This window comes from Phascolarctos cinereus, unplaced genomic scaffold (assembly GCF_003287225.1).
Source record: "Phascolarctos cinereus isolate Bilbo 61053 unplaced genomic scaffold, phaCin_HiC Scaffold_2;HRSCAF=192, whole genome shotgun sequence".
NCBI classification, from domain to species: domain Eukaryota; kingdom Metazoa; phylum Chordata; class Mammalia; order Diprotodontia; family Phascolarctidae; genus Phascolarctos; species Phascolarctos cinereus.
In genome coordinates this window covers 152,312,839-152,331,120 of record NW_027555625.1, presented here as the reverse complement: position 1 = coordinate 152,331,120, position 18,282 = coordinate 152,312,839, and positions in this window count along the sequence as shown.

Sequence of the window (18,282 nt, the reverse complement as noted above, 5' to 3'; positions counted from 1 at the left end):
CCTCTGTTTCATTAATTACCCATTTTCCCCCTGAGGTTTTAAACTCAGTTTTGATAGGTCAGTTATTCTTCCTTGTAATCCTAGAAACTTTGCCTTCCATAATGCAATATTTTCCAAGCTCTCTACTATTTTAACATGGAAACTGCTAATTCTTGTGTGATCCTGACTGTGGTCCCATGACATTTGAATTTCTGGCTGCTTGCAGTATTTTTTCCCTGACCTAGGGAATTTTCATTTTGGGATCTCTTTCAGGAAGTAGTCAGTAGATTCTTTCTATTTCTGTTTTTGCCCTCTGGATCTAAGATACTAGGGCAGATTTCTTGAAATATAATGTCTAGGCTCATTTTTTGAATGTGGTTTTCAGGTAGCCCAATAATTATTTCTTTTTTAATTAATTTATTTTTAGTTTTCAACATCCACTTCCATAAGCTTTTGAGTTTTAAATTTTCTCCTCCTGTCTTCCTCCCTCCCTCCCCAAGACAGTGTGCAATCTTATGTAGGCTATACATATACATTCCTATTAAACACATTTTCACATTACTCATGTTGTAAAGCAGAATTAGAACCAATAGGAGGAACCACAAGAAAGAAAAAACAAAACAAAGCAGAAGGAAAAAAAGAGCAAATAGTATTCTTCTATATGCATTCAAATTCCATACTTCTTTCTCTGGATTTTCTATCATGAGACTTTTGGAGATGTCTGAGATCCTCGCATTGCTGAGAAGAACTAAGTCTATCAAAGTTAGTCATCCCACAACATGGCTGTTACTGTATATAACATTCTTCTGGTTCTGCTCACTTCACTCAGCATCAGTTCATACATGTCTTTCCAGTTTTTCCTGAAGTCTGCTTGGTCATTTCTTATAGTACAATAGTATTCCATTACATCCATATACCACAACTTTTTCAGGCATTCCCCAATTGATGGACATCCCCTCAATTTTCAATTCTTTGCTAGCATGGAAAGAGCTGCTTTAAATATTTTTGTACATGTGGGTCCTTTGCCTATTTTTATGATTTCTTTGGGGTAGAGTTCTAAAAGTGGTGTTGCTGGGTCAAAGGGTATGTCCAATTATATAGCCCTTTGGGCATAGTTCCAAATTGCTGTCCAAAATTGTTGATTAGTTCACAACTCCACCAACAATGCATTAGTTTTCTAATGTTCCCACATCTACTCCAACATTGATCATTTTCCTATTTTGTCATGTTAGCCAATATGATAGGTGTGATGTGGTACCTCAGAGTTGTTTTGATTTGCATTTCTCTGATCAACAGTGATTTAGAGCATTTTTCCATATTACTATAGATGACTTTAATATCTTCATCTGAGAACTGCCTATTCATATCCTTTGGACATTTATCAATTGGAGAATGACTCATATTCTTATAAATTTGACAGTTCTTTATATATTTTAGAAATGATGCCCTTATCAGAGACAATGGTTATAAAAATTCTTTCCCAGTTTTTTGATTCCCTCCTAATTTTGGTTGCATTGGCTTTGTTTATGCAAAAACTTTTCAATTTAATGTAATCAAAATTATCAATTTTGCATTTCATAATTTTCTCTAACTCTTGTTTGGTCATAAATTCTTCTGGGGTCTCTTTCAGGAGGTGATCGGTGGATTCTTTCAAGGACTATTTTACCCTCTGGTTTAGGGCCTCAGGGAAGTTTTCCATGATGATCTCTTTAAAGATGCTTTCCAGGCTCTTTTTTTCATCATGGCTTTCAGGTAGACCAATAATTTTTAAGTTATCTCTCCTGTATCTATTTCCCAGGTCAGTTGTTTTTCCAGTGAAGTCTTCTACATTTTCTTCTATTTTTTTTTCATTCTTTTGATTCTGTTTTACTGATTCTTGATGTGTCACAGAGTCATTCTCTTCCAATTGGTCAATTATAATTTTTAATGAATTGTTTTCTTCAGTAAGCTTTTGTACTTCCTTTTCCATTTGGCCATTTTACTTTTTAGAGGGTTGTTTTCTTCAGTGTACTTCTTTTTTCCATTTTGTTAACTGTATTTTTAAATGAATTAATTGTCCAATTTTTCTTCTACCTACCTTATTTGACTTTTAAAATCCTTCTTGAATTGTTCCAAGAGGGCTTTTTGGGCTAGAGACCAGTTCATATTCCCCTCTGAGGTTTCAGATGTAGGTATACTGACAATATTATCCTCTCCTGAATTTCTGTTTTGATCTTCCCTGTCCCAAGGATACTTTTGTATTGTCATTGTTTTTCTATGTTGCTTTTGTTCATGTTACTTGCCTTTTGTCTGGCTTCCAGGGCATGGGGGGGAACTGTCTCAGGTTTCTTGTGCTGAGGGCAAGGGGCCTGTTTAATGGTTTGCTGAGATGGAGCTTGCCACTGGCTTGTTGGGACCCCTTCCTTCCTGTACTGGTCCCCTTCAGCTGCAGTAAGAGGGACCTTCCAGTTAATTCCCCTAGCCTCAGGAGCTAAAAGAGTGCTGTATCTAGTCTTTCTGTTGACCCTATTATTTTGGGATTTTTCCTGGGGCAATATTTTCTGAATTTTTTCAAGGTCAATAAGGGAGGGTGAGAGTGACTTACTTACCGCTTACTCTGCAACCTTGGCTCCTGGAAGTCTAAATAGGTGACTTTCAAACATTCAGTCTGGGCTAATAGCTCCAGGAGCAGCATCTGCAGCCACCTCTGTTGCTGCTGCTGCTGCTGATTCTGTCACTCCCCAAGGCCTGTTCCTGGTTTGCTGGTGCAGGGGCGTATTGGCACACCCTGCAACCCTATGCTGATCTATGCTTCTCTCTCACTGAGTTTGCACAGACCCCTCCTGCCGACCATCTAAGTTATCTCTGGTGTCTGTGGACTGAGAAGACTGGAAAGCACCATTGCTGCTGGTGATTCAATCCCCTGAAGTCTGTTCCAGCTTTGCTTAGGGCAGGTCTACTGCACCCTGTGTGCTGGATGCACTTCTTTCTGGCAGATGCAACAGATGTTTCATGTTGACCTTCCAGGTTGTCTTGGGCTGGAAATCTGCCTTACTCTATCTCTTTGTGTGTTCTGCCACTCTAGAATTTGTTCAGAATCACTTTTTGGAGATGTTTGAAGAAATTTTTGGGAGGGCTCAGGTGAGTCCCTGCTTTCATTCCACCATCATGGTTCTGCCTCAATGGCTTTTATTTTCTTAAATTTGATTCCATTCCCTAAATATTTTGGAAATGAGGTCTTTATTAGAGAAACCTGCTATAATTTTAATATTATTTCATTGTCTATCATAATGTTTAGCAAAATATAGTTTACCTGATTATCTCTTTTAATTAGTTCTATTTTTACTTTTGCTTTGTCTAAGCCTATCTCTCACTTTTTTCACTTCAGCTATAATATAATAGATTCTACTCTAGCCCCTTATTTTAACTATGTATGTTTCTGTTTCAAGTATGTCTCTTGTAAAGTATGTCTTTTTCTATTCCGTTCTGCTGTTCACTTCCATTTTATGGATGAACTCACCCCATTCACAATCACAGTTATGATGACTAGCTACACATTTTTCTTCTTCCCATTTTCTTCTGTTTGTCCTCTCTCTCTATTTTGTTGTTCCTCAAAACTGTTTTGTTTCTGACCACTGCCTCTATTAATCTGCCCTCCTTTCTTATCTTACTCCACCACCTCAGAATCTTGAATCTTGTGTTTGAATGTCAAATTTTCTATCAAGCTTTGGTCTTTTCATCAGGAATACTTGCAAGTCATCTTTAATTAAAGGTTCATTTTCTCCCCTGAAGAATTATACTCAGTTTTGCTGGGCAGGTCATTCTTGATTGCAATCCTAGCTCCTTTGGCTTGTGGAATGTCATACTCCAAGCTCTCCCCCTTTTTAACATAGAAGCTGCTAAATTGTGTGTGACCCTTACTGTGGCTCCATGATATTTAAATGGTTTATTTCTGGGTGTTTGCAATATTTTCTTCTTGACCTGTGAGCTTTAGAATTTGGCTAAAATATTCCTAGGAATTGTCATTTTGGAATTTCTTTCAAGAAGTTATCAGTAGATTCCTTCAATTTCTATTTCATCCTCTGCATCTAAAATACTGGGATAATTTTCCTTTATGATTTCTTGAAATATGATCTCTAGGTTCTTTTTTTGATCATGACTTTCAGGTAGTTCAGTAATTCTTAAATTATCTCTCCTCAATGTATTTTCTAGGTAAGTTTTTTTTTCTTCCTGATAAGGTATTTTATAATTTCTTCTACTTTTTCATTCTTTTGATTTGCTTTATTGTTTTCTTCTTCTTCTTCTTCTTCTTCTTCTTCTTCTTCTTCTTCTTCTTCTTCTTCTTTTTTCTTCTTCTTCTTCTTTTGGTCTAGGCAACAGGGTTAAGTGACTTGCCTAGGGTCACACAGCTAGTAAGTGTTATGTGTCTGAGGCTGAATTTGCACTCAGTTCCTCCTGAATCCATGGCCGGTGCTCTATCCACTGTCCCATGTCACTGCCCCTGCTTTATTGTTTCTTGATGTCTCATGGAGGTATTAGTTTCTACTTGGCAAATTCTAATTTTTAAGGAATCATTTTCTTTAGTGAGCTTCTGTACCTCTTTTTCCATTAGACCTATTCTGCTTTTTAAGGAGTTCTTTTCTTCTGTGATTTTTTGTGCATTTTTAAAGATGCTATTAATTATCTTTAAAATTTTGTTGCATTAGTCTCATTTTTCCCCCACCCCAACATTTCCTCTACCACTGTTATCTCTTCCTTTACCTCTTCCAGGATTTCTGTTGGTTCATTTTCAATTAGCATTATTTCTTTGCAGCTGTGTAATTCGTTTTACATTGTTTTTGTCTACTGAGTTTGTATCTTGGACTTTCTTGCCGTTGTAGTAACTTTTTATAGTCTGGTTTTTTTTTTGTTTGTTTGTTTTGTTCATTTTTCTAGCCAATTTATTGATTTTAAACTTAAAGTTAAGGTTGAGATCTACTCATCTAGGGCAGCAGAAGGGAGTACTGTCTCAAGCTTCAGTCTTTTCAGGCTGCTGTTTTCAGAGCTGGTTATGGGGGTGTGCAAGGTTTTGGTACTTCCATGGTGGTGTGATCAAGTAAGAGGTCTGGTCACTGTCCTCCTAGTCTTTCTGTGGTCTTTACCTAGGAATGCTCCTTTTCTCCCCACAGCCACAATCACTTGACTCTTCCTGTCCCTGAAACGATGACCAGGTCCCCTGATCTCTTGTAGCTACAAACAGTAGCAGTCATCTCTGCCTTCTAATAATGATCAGCACCTTTGCCCCTTGTGACCAACTAGTAGAACTCCTCTTTGCCTGGAACTGTGACCCAGAACTACATATAAGCAATGGAGTTGCCAAGCAGCACCACCCAGTAACATCAAAAGTGTCCCTTGTAATCTTTTTTCTGATCAGTTGTCCAACCACCTTACCGTCTCTGGGCTGAAAGATCCTGAAGCTGCTACTACTACTGTCACAGTTGCCTCCAAGGCAACTCCATGGGTGCTACAGCCAACTGCATTCCAAGCCATCCCCCAACCCATTGAGTATGGTGAGACCACTCCTGACAACCTATTAAGTTGTCTTAGGAAGGAAAATATGTCACCCTTACCTTTTGCTGACTGCCACTCCAAGATTTGATTTAAGGCATTATTTTAAATTTTTTTGGAGAGGAATGTTGAGAGAGTTCAGTGTATTGCTGCTTCTAGACTATCATCTTGGCTCTACTCATCCAAATAATTCCTATAATAATGTTTGTGGCCTCTTAGGCTAAAAAGTTCACATAGGCCTTGCCAAATAGATTCATTATTTCATGCTTCCTTCAATTAAGTTAGAACAAATTAGTAAGCTATGTTACAGATTTAAACACTATCATAATTGATTCTCACATAATGTTGCTGTTACTGTGTACAATGTTTTCTTGGTTCTGCTCATTTCACTCACTATCAGTCCATGTAAGTCTTTCTAGGTTTTTTTCTGAAATCTGCCTGCTCATCATTTCTTATAGCACAGTAGTATTCCATTACATTCATATACCACAACTTCTTCAGCCATTCCTCAATTGATGTGCATTGCCTTAATGTCCAATTGTTTGCCATCACAAAAAGAGCTGCAATAAATATTTTCATACAAATAGGTTTTTTCCCCTCTTTATGATCTCTTTTCGATGCAAACCTACTAGTGGCATTGATGAATCTAAGGGTATGCACAGTTTGATGGTCTTTTGGGCACAGTTCTGAACTGTTCTCCAGAATGGTTGGATCAATTCACAACTCCAACAGTACATTACTGTCCCAATTTTCCCATATCTTTTCCAACATTTATTATTTTCCTTTTCTGTTATATTAGCCATTCTGATATGTGTTATCTCAGAATTGTTTTAATTAGCATTTCTCTAATCAGTAGTGATTTAGAGAATTTTTTCATGTGACTATAGATAACTTTAATATATTTATCTAAAATTTGCTTGTTAATATCCTTTAACCATTTATCACTTGCGGAATGACTTGTATTCTTATAAATTTGACTCAGTTCTTCATATATTTTATAAATGAGGCCTTTATAAGAAACAGTGGCTATAAAAATTGTTTCCCAGCTTTCTGCTTTTTTTCTAATCTTGTTTATATTGGGGAAAAGGGGGTTGTGCAATTTTTTTTAAATTTAATGTAATCAAAATGATCAATTTTGCATTTTGTAATGCTCTCTTTCTCTTGTTTGGTCATAAATTGTTTCCTTCTCCATACATTTGAGAGGCAAACCATTCCTTTCTCTCCTAATTTGCTTATGGTATCCCCCTTTATGTCTAACTCATGTACCCATTTTGACCTGATCTTGGCATACAGTGTGAGATGTGGGTCAATGGCTCATTTCTATGATACTTTTTTCCAGGTTTCCTAATAGTTTTTTTCAAATAGTGAGTTCATATCCCAGAAGCTAGGGTCTTTAGGTTTATCAAATACTATATTATGATCATGGTTGATCATTGCATGGGCCAGATTCCTAAGTCTTTGAACAAATGTCTGTTATTACAGTATTTTTATAGTTAAAAATTTTTCTTCTTGTTCTGCTCATTCCTCTGTATTGGTCCATATTACTCTTCCAAAATTTCTTTGAAACATTTCTTTCAGGGCAGCTAGGTGGCACAATGGATAGCATACCAGCCCTGAAGTCAGGAGGACCTGAGTTCAAATCTGGACTCAAACCAAACACTTGACACTAGCTGTGTGACTCTGGGTGAGTCACTTAACCCTAATTGCCTTAAAGAACAAAGGAAAAAAAATCTCTTTCACAATCTCTTGTAGCACAACAGTATTTCATTATACCCATATACCATAATTTGTTCAGCCATTCTTGATTTGATGGACACTACCTTAATTTCTACTTCTTTGTCACCATGAAAAGAGTTGCTACAAATATTTTTATGCACAAAAGACTTTTGTTTCTTTCTTTCATTTCTTCAGTGTATGGACCTGGTATTGCTAAGTCAGATGGAACTTTCATTCTAAAAGAAGGGACACATATAAAGAGTGATTGTCAGGGGAGGGCGTTTGGCCTGGGAAGTAACAGGAATAATGACTTGCCTCTAAAAGCAATGTGTTAATTTGGTTATTGTGCACAGAACAAGAGATGTAACTGGGTGATGGCAAACATGGGGGTAGGGGAGATGATAGGATGCCCTGCAGGAATTACTCTATAGAATGTGAAGCACAATCTGGAGCCAGTTAGATACAATGTGTGGCTGCTAGGCTGTACAGTGGATAGGGTGCCAGGTCTGGAGTCAGAAAGACTCTCTTCCTGAGTTCAAATCTGATCTCAGATACTTACTAGCTGTGTGCCCCTTGCTAAGTCCTTAACCCTATGTCCCTCAGTCTCCTCATCTATAAAATGAACTAGAGAAGGAAATGGCAAATCACTCCAGTAGCTTTGCCAAGAACATATAGACATATTTTGCAAAGTCAAGTTCTGCATTAGTGGCAAATCAAATCCCCCAGGTCAGAGGTGGCAAAAATCAAACAAAACCATAGGCCACTCAAATGTGCATAAGGATTCCTGCAGGCTGTATACTGACTTAGAAAACCACATATTAACATTATCTATATTTTATTGTATTTTTTCTCATGTTGTTAAATATTTTCTAATTATATTTTAATCTGGTTCTGGCCAGCCTGTGGGCCACACATTTGAAGCCACTACAGTAAAATTAAGGGAGAATATGTTTAAAATATAAACAGGTATAATTTTTAGGCCTTGTCTTTGGTGCACAATTACTTTGTTAGGGCTTTGTTTCTAGTCTGTAGTTGAGGAAGCCCCTGTTCCCCGTGTGCCGTCAAGTGTTCCAACTGTAGGATACAACCAGATTCTGAGTCTGTAATAACCTGGACAATGTGGAGGGGGCAAATAGTAAGACCGAATCACTCCATTAAGACTTGTTTGCAGCTGGTTCTTCTAGGCTGCTTTAGCTTTATGGAGGCTTTATCAAATGATCCTACAGTTACATTGCTTATCCTGATCAAAACCTGATTATCTATACTTTCACTATCTTAGTATTTTGACTAGCATTTGTGTGGTGTCCCACCCAAGCCTATTATTTTCTCTCTCTTACAACTCTATCAATACCTTTTTTTGGAGAAAAGCCCCATAGTAAAATATATCTCAGTACAAATTTTTATTAGGCCATTTGCATTTTTTTCTTTGTGAAAGGCAAGAAATTTTCATTCAATAGATGTTTAAGCATCAGTGAGCAGGTCAGGGCAGGATTTTTGTCTCAAGGAGTAGGCCTTCCTAGGATCATCTGAAATCATACTTTGTACTACCAAAAACTCACATTACAAAAAAACCCACGACTTTGATGTCTTTTGTTTTTATATCACCTACATTTCCCACTATATACCTTCTTTTGCCTACTGGAAGAAAGCTGTTCTTTTTAGCAAAGGATAAAAGAGGAGGAAAAAAAAACACTTCAAAACTAAGCAAAATATCAAAAAAATTATATTATGTGCAGTATTCTATGTTAATAATTCTCCCTTTCCTGTAAAAACAGCAAGTGAGTTGCCTTCTCATATCTTTTCTTTGTGGCCAAGCTTGGCCATTAGAGTTTTGTAGTATTCAGTGTTGATTGTTTTGTTGAATAACTCTCCCTCATTTAGTGTTTTAAAAAGTGCTTTCCTTAAAACAACCCTGTGATATAGGTAGGAAGTATCATTTTCCCCATTTTACAATTAGGAAACTGACAATCTGATGTTTTGACACATCCATATTGTTAATCATCTAAAGTTTGCATAAACCTTATCCTGTCAAGGTAAGGTTGCCCTGTCCTGTCCCTTAAACTCATACATTGATAGATCCCCTATAGCTGCCTCAGATCCCTGAATGAACGAGTTCCAATTTCACTCTGATAATAGATGCAGAGAGAACATTCAGAAATAGCAGGAGACAACAGCAGAGGCAGGGGCAAGAGGGAGTCACTATGTAATTTTCCCCAGAGTCTTGTTTATAGTTGACCAATTTGGCAGTGCATAGAAGTCTAGCCAAAGCTCTGCAATTAAGGATAACACTCACAGACTCTGGGGCTTTTTGGAAGCAGACACATCTGAGTTCTACTCCTCCCTGATGATGATGGCTGTGCCAACACTATCTGTACTTCGCTCCATGGAAGCCAGGCAGAACACACTGATCAGATTAGGAAGTGATTATTTTGGGGATGTGGTGGTTAGGGAGTTAATTGAATTAAAATTCTGTTCAGTGGGGCCCAGATTTTCAAAGATAGTGTTTTTGTATTTGAACCATAATTCCTAGCCTAGTTGAAAACCTGGCCTTTCGTGAACGTTGTAAAGTCAGAATCTATGAGCTTTCAGGGATTGATGCCAAAGCCATAATATTAAGTTAACACTACATCAATTCAATCTTTAAAAAGTCAATGTTAGGTAGTTGCTGTAAGGCTCACAAGAATAAATTCCAAACCTCAGCTATATTCTTGGTGCACTGCAGGTGAGCTGCCTTGTTAACCCTTCTGGGCCTCTGTCTCTCTCTCAGTAAAAAGCATAATACACTTGTATGTCTCCCAACATTTTGAGTAATAGCAAACTCAGTTTCTGGGATGATGCAAAAATGAATGAATTCATCTTAGTGGATTGAGCAGAAAAGAAAGATAAGATGGAGACTACATTATGATTTACCCATAAAGCGGGTAGTCAATCAACTGAAAAATATTTCAGTGCCAGCTATCTACAAAGTACTATGTTGAGTACTGTGGTGAATACTGAGAAGCATGAGACCTGGACCCTGTCCTCAAAAAGTTCCCCATCTGGTTGGGTTTATAATATGTATGGACATAAAAAGTGACCATATAAGGTAATATGTGTGCCAAACAAGAGTCATAATAAATTCTAAATTAATTTATAAAAATAAGAATTATAAGAATTCAGAGGAGAAAGGGATCATTTGGGGCCTGTATGATCAGAGAAAACTTCATAAAAATTGTAGGAATTGAAGTGGTCCTTGAAAGATTCAACTAGGCAGAGAAAAGAAGAAGCCTTCCTTCTGCACTTATTAGCCATGTACACTGGATCAAGTCACGTAACTACTTTGAGCTTCAGTTTTCTCTGAAATATAGGGACAGTCATAGCACCTCCTTCACAGAACAATTATGAAGAATATATCATTGAGTGGAAAGTGCTTCATAAATCACCAAATTCTATCCAAGTATGAACTATTGTTATTGTTTAAAAAAAGAAAAATTAATAACTCACATTTTATAGCACTCTTACAAATAATACTAATGTGATTTTATTTGTAAAGAGATCTTCCAAGTGGGAAAACTACCACTATTGGTTCAGATTTTCAGACAGTTTTTTTCCTGTAACTTATAATTTTAAAGAGTTATCTAGAGTGTTGACAGGTTAAGTGACTCAGACAGGATCACATAGCCACTATGTGTCAGATGTAGTACTTGAACTCAGATTTTCTTTTCTCCAAATTCTCTAACCACTATGCCAAGATGCAAAGTGCCTTTGCTTACAACAACCCCATGACAACAAGTAGAAGTATTTTTAGTCTTTTTCTTTTCCAGATGGGGAAAATTAGGCTCAGAGAACTGAAGTGACTTATTCATAACCACACAGCAGGTAGATATCTCTGCATAATCGCTAGATGTGAGGAACAGCTGGTCTATATCAAGATAAGGGGTAGTCAAGATTTTTAAATTTTTTTTAATTTTAGAGAAATACTGAAACTTAGATACATAAGAAAAGAAAAAGAAACATTATAAGCTTAAACATTAAAGTTAAATACAAAATAGGAAAAGAAAAAAACATAGCATGTGCGCAGCAGAACACAGGACAGGATTCAGAATATGTAGTAATAACTTTTCACTTCAAGAAAGCCTATATATTACATATCGTGCATTAATGTTGAAAGCTGTCCATCTTTTCTTTTCGTCTTTGTAGATTTTCTTTTGTTCTGTGCTGTACACTTTTTACTTTGTTCTTTTTCTGCCCTTCCTCCACCCTACCTACAATCCCAAGGTTACAATTGAGTGCGGATATATTTATATATAGATATTGCTATATGCATATGCATATGCATATATATACATAAAGACATATGTACATACATACATAAACATATATCTTTCCCTAAGAGATTCTATTCCTAATCTCTGTGCATCTCTTTTTCTCTCTCTTAACTCTTGTACTTGACTTCTACTTGCTACCTTATCCTCTTAGTGCTTAACCTACCCTCATGCCAGCAGTCCCTCCCTTATCTTCCCATTCCCCTAAATCCAAACACCCTTCTATATCCCCCTTTAAGCCTATTCTCTCACCCTCCCCTCTAAATATCCCTCCTTTATCCTCTCCCCCATCCCTATCCCTTTAAAGTTTTATTTCTTTCTAAATTTGGAAGACTTTTATACTCTTCTAGATGTATATTATTTTTCCCTCTTAAACCCATCCCCTTTGAGAGTAGGTTCCCAGAACAGTCCCCCTCCCCCACCTAATTCCTCTATATTGGTTCTTCTTCTTGTACCTCGCTTGTATAAGATAATTACTATTTTAGCTGCTCCTGAATGGTTTTACTTTTTGAAGTCACATCATACTCAGGTCCAACCCAATCTTTCTTATAAGCTACCTAATTACTAATAATATCTACAAAACAATAGATTTTTTTCCACATATAACAGGTAAACATTCTATCCTTATTTAGCTCATTGTAATTGGTCATTGGTATGTACCTTATATTTCTCTTGGCTTTTGTATGTCAAATCTATTGAGTTCAGGGTGTTTGTTCTGAAAGTCTGAGAGTTGTTCAAATGTCCATTTTTTTCATCCAGAATAATGCTTAGCTTTTCTGAGAATGATATTTTCAGCCAAGAGCCCAATTCTTTTGCTCTTCAATATATAGTGTTCCAAGCATTCCATCTTAAAGTGTCACCACTGTTAGGTTTTGTGTGCTTCTAATTGTGGTACAATCATATGTATTTTTTTTTCTTGTTGCTTATAAGACTTTGCCCTTAAACTGGGGGTTTCAGAATTTGACTACAATATTCCTGTGAATTTTCCTAGTAGGGTCTCTTCCAGGTGGTGATTGGTGGATTTTTTTCTATTTCTGCTTGCCCCTTTTATTGCTTCAGGACAATTTTCTTTAATTATTTCTTGTATTATTGTATCAAGATTCTTTTTTTGATCAGAGCTTTCAGGTAGTCCAATTATTCTTACGTTTTCTCTTCTTGATCTGTTCTCCAGATGCATTGTTTTTCTTATGAGATGTTCCACATTCTCTTCTATTTTTTCCATTTATATATGGCTTCTCCTCCCCCAATTCTGATTTTTAAGGAATCATTTTCTTCCTTAAGATTATGGATTTCATTTTCTAATTGGTTGACTTTTCACAATCTTCTTTTTTGTTTTATTCTTATTTTTCATTTTAGTTTTTCCTTAATCTATCTCATTTGATTTTTAAAGTCTTTTTTTAAGTTCTTCAATGAATTCTTTTTGGGAGGTAATCATTTGACATTACTCTGTGGGGTAGAAGAGAGTTTATTAGCTTCAGTATCCTCCTCTGAAGACTAGCCCTGTCTTCTCTATTTCCATAGTAGTCTCTATGGTTGGATTCTTTCTCCTTTGCCTGTGAATTTTTTTTGGTAATAAGTCCTGGGGCATGGGAGATGGTGTCTCTGTCCTCTGATCAGTTCTCTCCTCTGACCTTGAACTTAAACCAAGACCTCCAACCTCTTATGAGTGCCTACACCCAGAGACATATCTACCCACTGCTTTTGCACTCACCCACTCACCAGAATGTGCTGGCTCCTTCTTGTCCTGCTGCTGTCTGCAGCACAGCTGGGTCTGGAGTTCCTTGTCAGCAGAGGTTACCTATATCTTCCCCAGGTCAGAAGCCCAGCTCCCCTCCCTGTCCTGTGGCTGTCCTAGAGGCAGCCTCTGCAGTCAGCTGACCCCACGGGTTGCCTCTGGTTGTTTAAGCAGCTTGCTGCTTTTTAAACAGACCCTCACCTGGAAGTGTGTACTCTTCACAGGAAGGAAATCTCATCCTGGGATTTTTCTTCAGATCTCCAATTGTCCCAGGAGGATCATTGCTCTGCCCCTACTCTTATTTGTTTTCATAGTTCTATGTCTTCCCAGTGGCTCTATTTTATCTCTTTTGTGGAGGAAAATCTTGAGAGCTTGAAACTTTCTGTCCTACTCCACCATCTTCCCAGAATCCTCTTCTGGCTAGCCAAGATTTTGAAATTGCAGAAACCAGTCATTTCTCCTATTTAGACACTGTGTTGCCTAAGATATTGGCTTTTGGGCTCTTGGAAGAATCCAAGAGTCGTGTTCCTATTCCTAGTTCTTTCCCTACTCTTCCCCTTTCTTTTATATTCAGCTCAGCTAGCCATACCAACTTAGTTCCTTGTGTGTATAAATACAGTATAAGATCATCAGTTTTGAGTTGGAATGGGCTTTAGTCCTCCCTTCTCATTTTGTAGAACCAAAGTCAGAACGTGGCAAGTGACTTGTCCAAACTCTCACAGGTGGCAAGTATAAAAACTAATTTTTGAACTCAGATTCTCCTCTGAATGAATCTAGCACATTTGTGTTCCAGCATGAGAGGCTAATACTTCTAAACTTATATGGTAAAGGAAAAGATGAACAGTTGCCTAAGTCTAATACGAAGGAAGGTGAAAAAGATAAAACAAAAATGAAAGAATAGACTTGAAATACCACCAATATTTTTTATATGAAGAAGTGAAAATTTGTAACAGCTATAATCAGAATTTTATTAAGTACTTTTTCCTTCTTTAAGGCAGCTTAGAAAATAGGATTTATTTCCAGTGGAGTTTTGAGATCCTATTAATTCTGTTAGATTTGATCTGTTGATATTATTGAGTGTGAATTTATTCATTGATTTTGATGTAGCAATGAAGTTTTCCCTAGCAAATCTTTATTTTAGAGAGAGTAGAGAAAAAAAGGGGAGAGAGGAGAAGTCATTTTAATTCAGCTCTGGATGTCTGGCACTCAGCTTTAGAGTAAGAAAGAGTAGTCAATATTATGGAGTTTTCATGTAAAATCCCATTGGGACAACAAAAGACCTCCTGATTCTGCATGATTAGTCTCAGCTGAGAAGCTAAGGCAACTCATTGGGGAAGGAAATGCCACAGGCAGGATCCATGTGAATCTTTTGATTGCTGTAGGATAAGCAGTGGTTTGAAACTTTCTGGTGTTAGAGAACACAGAAGAGGGTTAATGGGAAAAGTTCACTGCTGCTAAGAAAGTTTTAAAACACAGCAGAATACATTTAAAGGAAGCTAGCAATGCCTTCTGGTAACAACCCAAGACTGCGTCAGATATAGAGCACTTGTATTATTGGAACAGCAAAACTTTTTCTCCTGTTGGCTTTTCATAAAGTTTTTTTCATGCTAATAGTGCTTATTTTTTTGTTTGTCCTTTCATAGAAGAATGAAACTCTCTTGCATATAGAATGTCTACTTTAATTTTAGGTCTTGATTTACCCTAAAAAATCTTTTCTGTGAATTTCTTTAGCACTTGTATGCCCTATTATATGGATTAGAACTTTATTGGTATTATATAAACTGTTTTTTTTTAAATATATGAGTCATCTTCTCAAGAGGACAACAAAATTCTCAAGGGTAAGTACTTTGTCTTTTTGTGTGTGAGTGGTTTTCCTTACTGTTCCTAACACAATATGGGGCACCTAGAAAATAGTGGAAAAAATACTGATGATTTGGTATTGTGGCTTCTCCAGCTTGTGTCTTTACACAATTACAGTAATTCAGCACCAATGAAATCCTAGGATCCATCCAACCCACCTACTCTATATTTTTCTGGGCTAGATCGTTGCTCACCAGAATCACAAGCACTATGGGACTGAACCTTGAATCAATGGAAACAAGGCATCAGACTAATTAGAAGACATGCATGTAAATATATAGATATTTCCATACCTGATATCAGTAGGTGGCACGTTGATAGAACAAAGGACTTGGTGTCAGAAAGCCCTAAGTTTGAACCCAGGCTTAGACATTCCCTACTCTTTGACCATGGGCACATCCTTTGACTCCCCCCACTTCAGGTGGTTTTTAACATATAAAATGGGGATAATAATAGTACTTCCCATGCTGACATATTCAAAATGCTTTGCAAACCTGAAAGCCTTTATAAATGTTAACCATGATGATGATGATGATGGTAAGGCACAATAATTATTTTTTATAGATGAGGATGCTGAGGATGAGAGGGGAAGAGACTTTCCCAGAATCATATAGTGAGTGACAGAATTTAAGTCTTTTCTGAGTCCAGTGTCATCTCTACCATATCACACTACTTCTCATTTATTACTGATAAGATAACATCAATTTGGTTCCGCAATGACCACATCTCAATTTTAGTCACTGAGATATTTGCTGAGGTTTATTAAAACTCATGTTTGAAAGACTTGCTTTGTTTCTTCTAAGTTTTTTGCTTAGAATGCCCTCCTCATTCTCAGGTAAGACCAAGTTCATTCTTCCCCATGGGAACTTGAATAAGGTGTTTTACTGAATCTCATGTTCCTCATCTGTAAAATAGGACTTATAATAGCACCACCATTACAGGTTTATTGTGAGGATCACACTAGATAGTCTACGTAAAATGGACCAAATTAGCTCTAATCATTCTTCAAGCTCTATAATGGCTAAACTTTAGGCAATTCAGCACTTCCTTTGCCTGATAGAGATCAACAAGCCAGCACAACATACAACCTTCTGCAACAGACTAGCTTTGGGGAGTCAATTCAATTCATTTCAATTCAATGCACTAATTATCCATTGGAGAGACCATGGCTGAGTAAGTAGAATACAGGATTTAGAGTGAGGACGCCTGAGTTTAAATCTTGGATTACACGCCCAGGGAACCACAGACTTAATCTATATGAATCTCAGTTTCCTCACCTTTAAAATAATTGGACTAGATGTTCTTTAAGGTCCTTTCCAACTAAAAATCCTGTGATTTAATGCGCTAAGTTGTCGAAGATTTCAGAGTTCAATATCCAATTTCCAATTGTTTGAAGCAGTAAATGAAGGGTGTGAGGAATATCAATTGAAATTCCTGCCTTACAGGCATTCACAATTAAGTTAGGGAAATTTGGATAAATAGAAAAGAAATAGTTAAGTAGTAACAAAGCCTATGAAATAGAAAAAAAAAAGCCAAGACAAACAGTAAGGCTGGTGTTGTCATCGTGGGGCAAAGAGTGGTAAACTTGGAAAAGTTCTAAAAGACCTTGTGTCCAACCAAAACTCTCACCGTTCTACAGATTTAATGAAGTGCCTTTAGTATGCATAATACTACATTAATATGAAGGGAGAGACAAAGTTTAGATGAAAGAGTTCCAGCTCTCATTGAGCCTAAAGTGCAGTGGAATGCTTAGCTATTCAAGTAACTATTAAGCAAGAATGTATGATAAGTGAATTAGAAAGATGCAAAGTGATAAGTGAATGTCAGAAAGGCTTCATGGAAAAGGTACCATTTGAACTAAGTTTTAAGGAAGGGGTAGCTTTTTTTCTTCTTTTTTAATTAATTAATTTATTTTTAGTTTTTAACATTCACTTCCACAGATTTTGAGTTTCAAATTTTCTCCCCATCTCTCCCTTCCTCTACCCCAAGACAGCATGCATTCTAAATACCCCTTCCCCCAATCTGCTCTCCCTTCTATCTCCCCCGACCTCTTCACTTTTCCCTTTCCCCTTCTATTTTTCTATAGGGCAGGATAGATTCATATACCCCTTTGCCTTATTTCTCAATTTCATGTAAAAACAATTTTTAAGATTTGTTTTTGAAACTTTGAGCTCCAAATTATCTCCCTTCCTCCCTCCCTTGAGAAGGCAAGCAATTTGATACAGGTTATACATGTATAGCCATGCAAAACACTTCTATAGTAGTCATGTTGAAAAAACTAACTAATTTCCCTTCATCCTATCTCACCCCCCCCATTTATTCTATTCTCTCTTTTGACTCTGTCCCTCCTCAGAGCTGTTTGCTTCTGATTACACCATCCCCCAATCTGCTTTCCCCTTTACCATCCCCCCATTCCCTTATCCCCTTTCCACCTATTTTTCTGTAGGGTAAGATAGATTTCCATACCCAATTGAATATGTGTGTTATTCTCTCTTTAAGCTAAATCCAATGAAAGTAAGGTTCACTAATTCTCTCTCACCTCCCTCCTCTTCCCCTCCACTGTAAAAGCTTTTTCTTGTATCTTTTATGTGAGATAATTTACCTCATTTTACCTCTCTCTTCTTCTCCCAGTATAATCTACTTTCACACCTTAATTTTATTTTTTTTAGATATCATCTCTTTATATTCATGCCCTCTGCTGTGTTTCAAGAATTCTTGAAAGTCCTCTATTTCCTTGAATTTCCATTTTCCCCTTGAATGACTATATTCAATTTTGCTTGGTAGGTGATTCTTGGTTTTAATCCTAGCTCCTTTGACTTCTGGAATATCATATTCCAAGCCCTCCAATCCCTTAATGTAGAAGCTGTTAAATCTTGTGTTAGCCTGATTGTGTTTCCACAATACTTGAATTATTGCTTTCTGACTGCTTGCAATATTTTCTCCTTGACCTGGGAACTCTGGAATTGGGCTATAATAGTCCTAGGAGTTTTTATTTGGGGGTCTCTTTCAGGAGGTGATTCATGGATTCTTTCAATTTCTATTTTACCCTCTGCTTCTAGAATATCAGGGCAGTTTTCCTTGATAATTTCTTGAAAGATGATGTCTAGGCTCTTGGTTTTTTTTTTTTTTATCATGGCTAGTCCAATAATTTTTAAATTATCT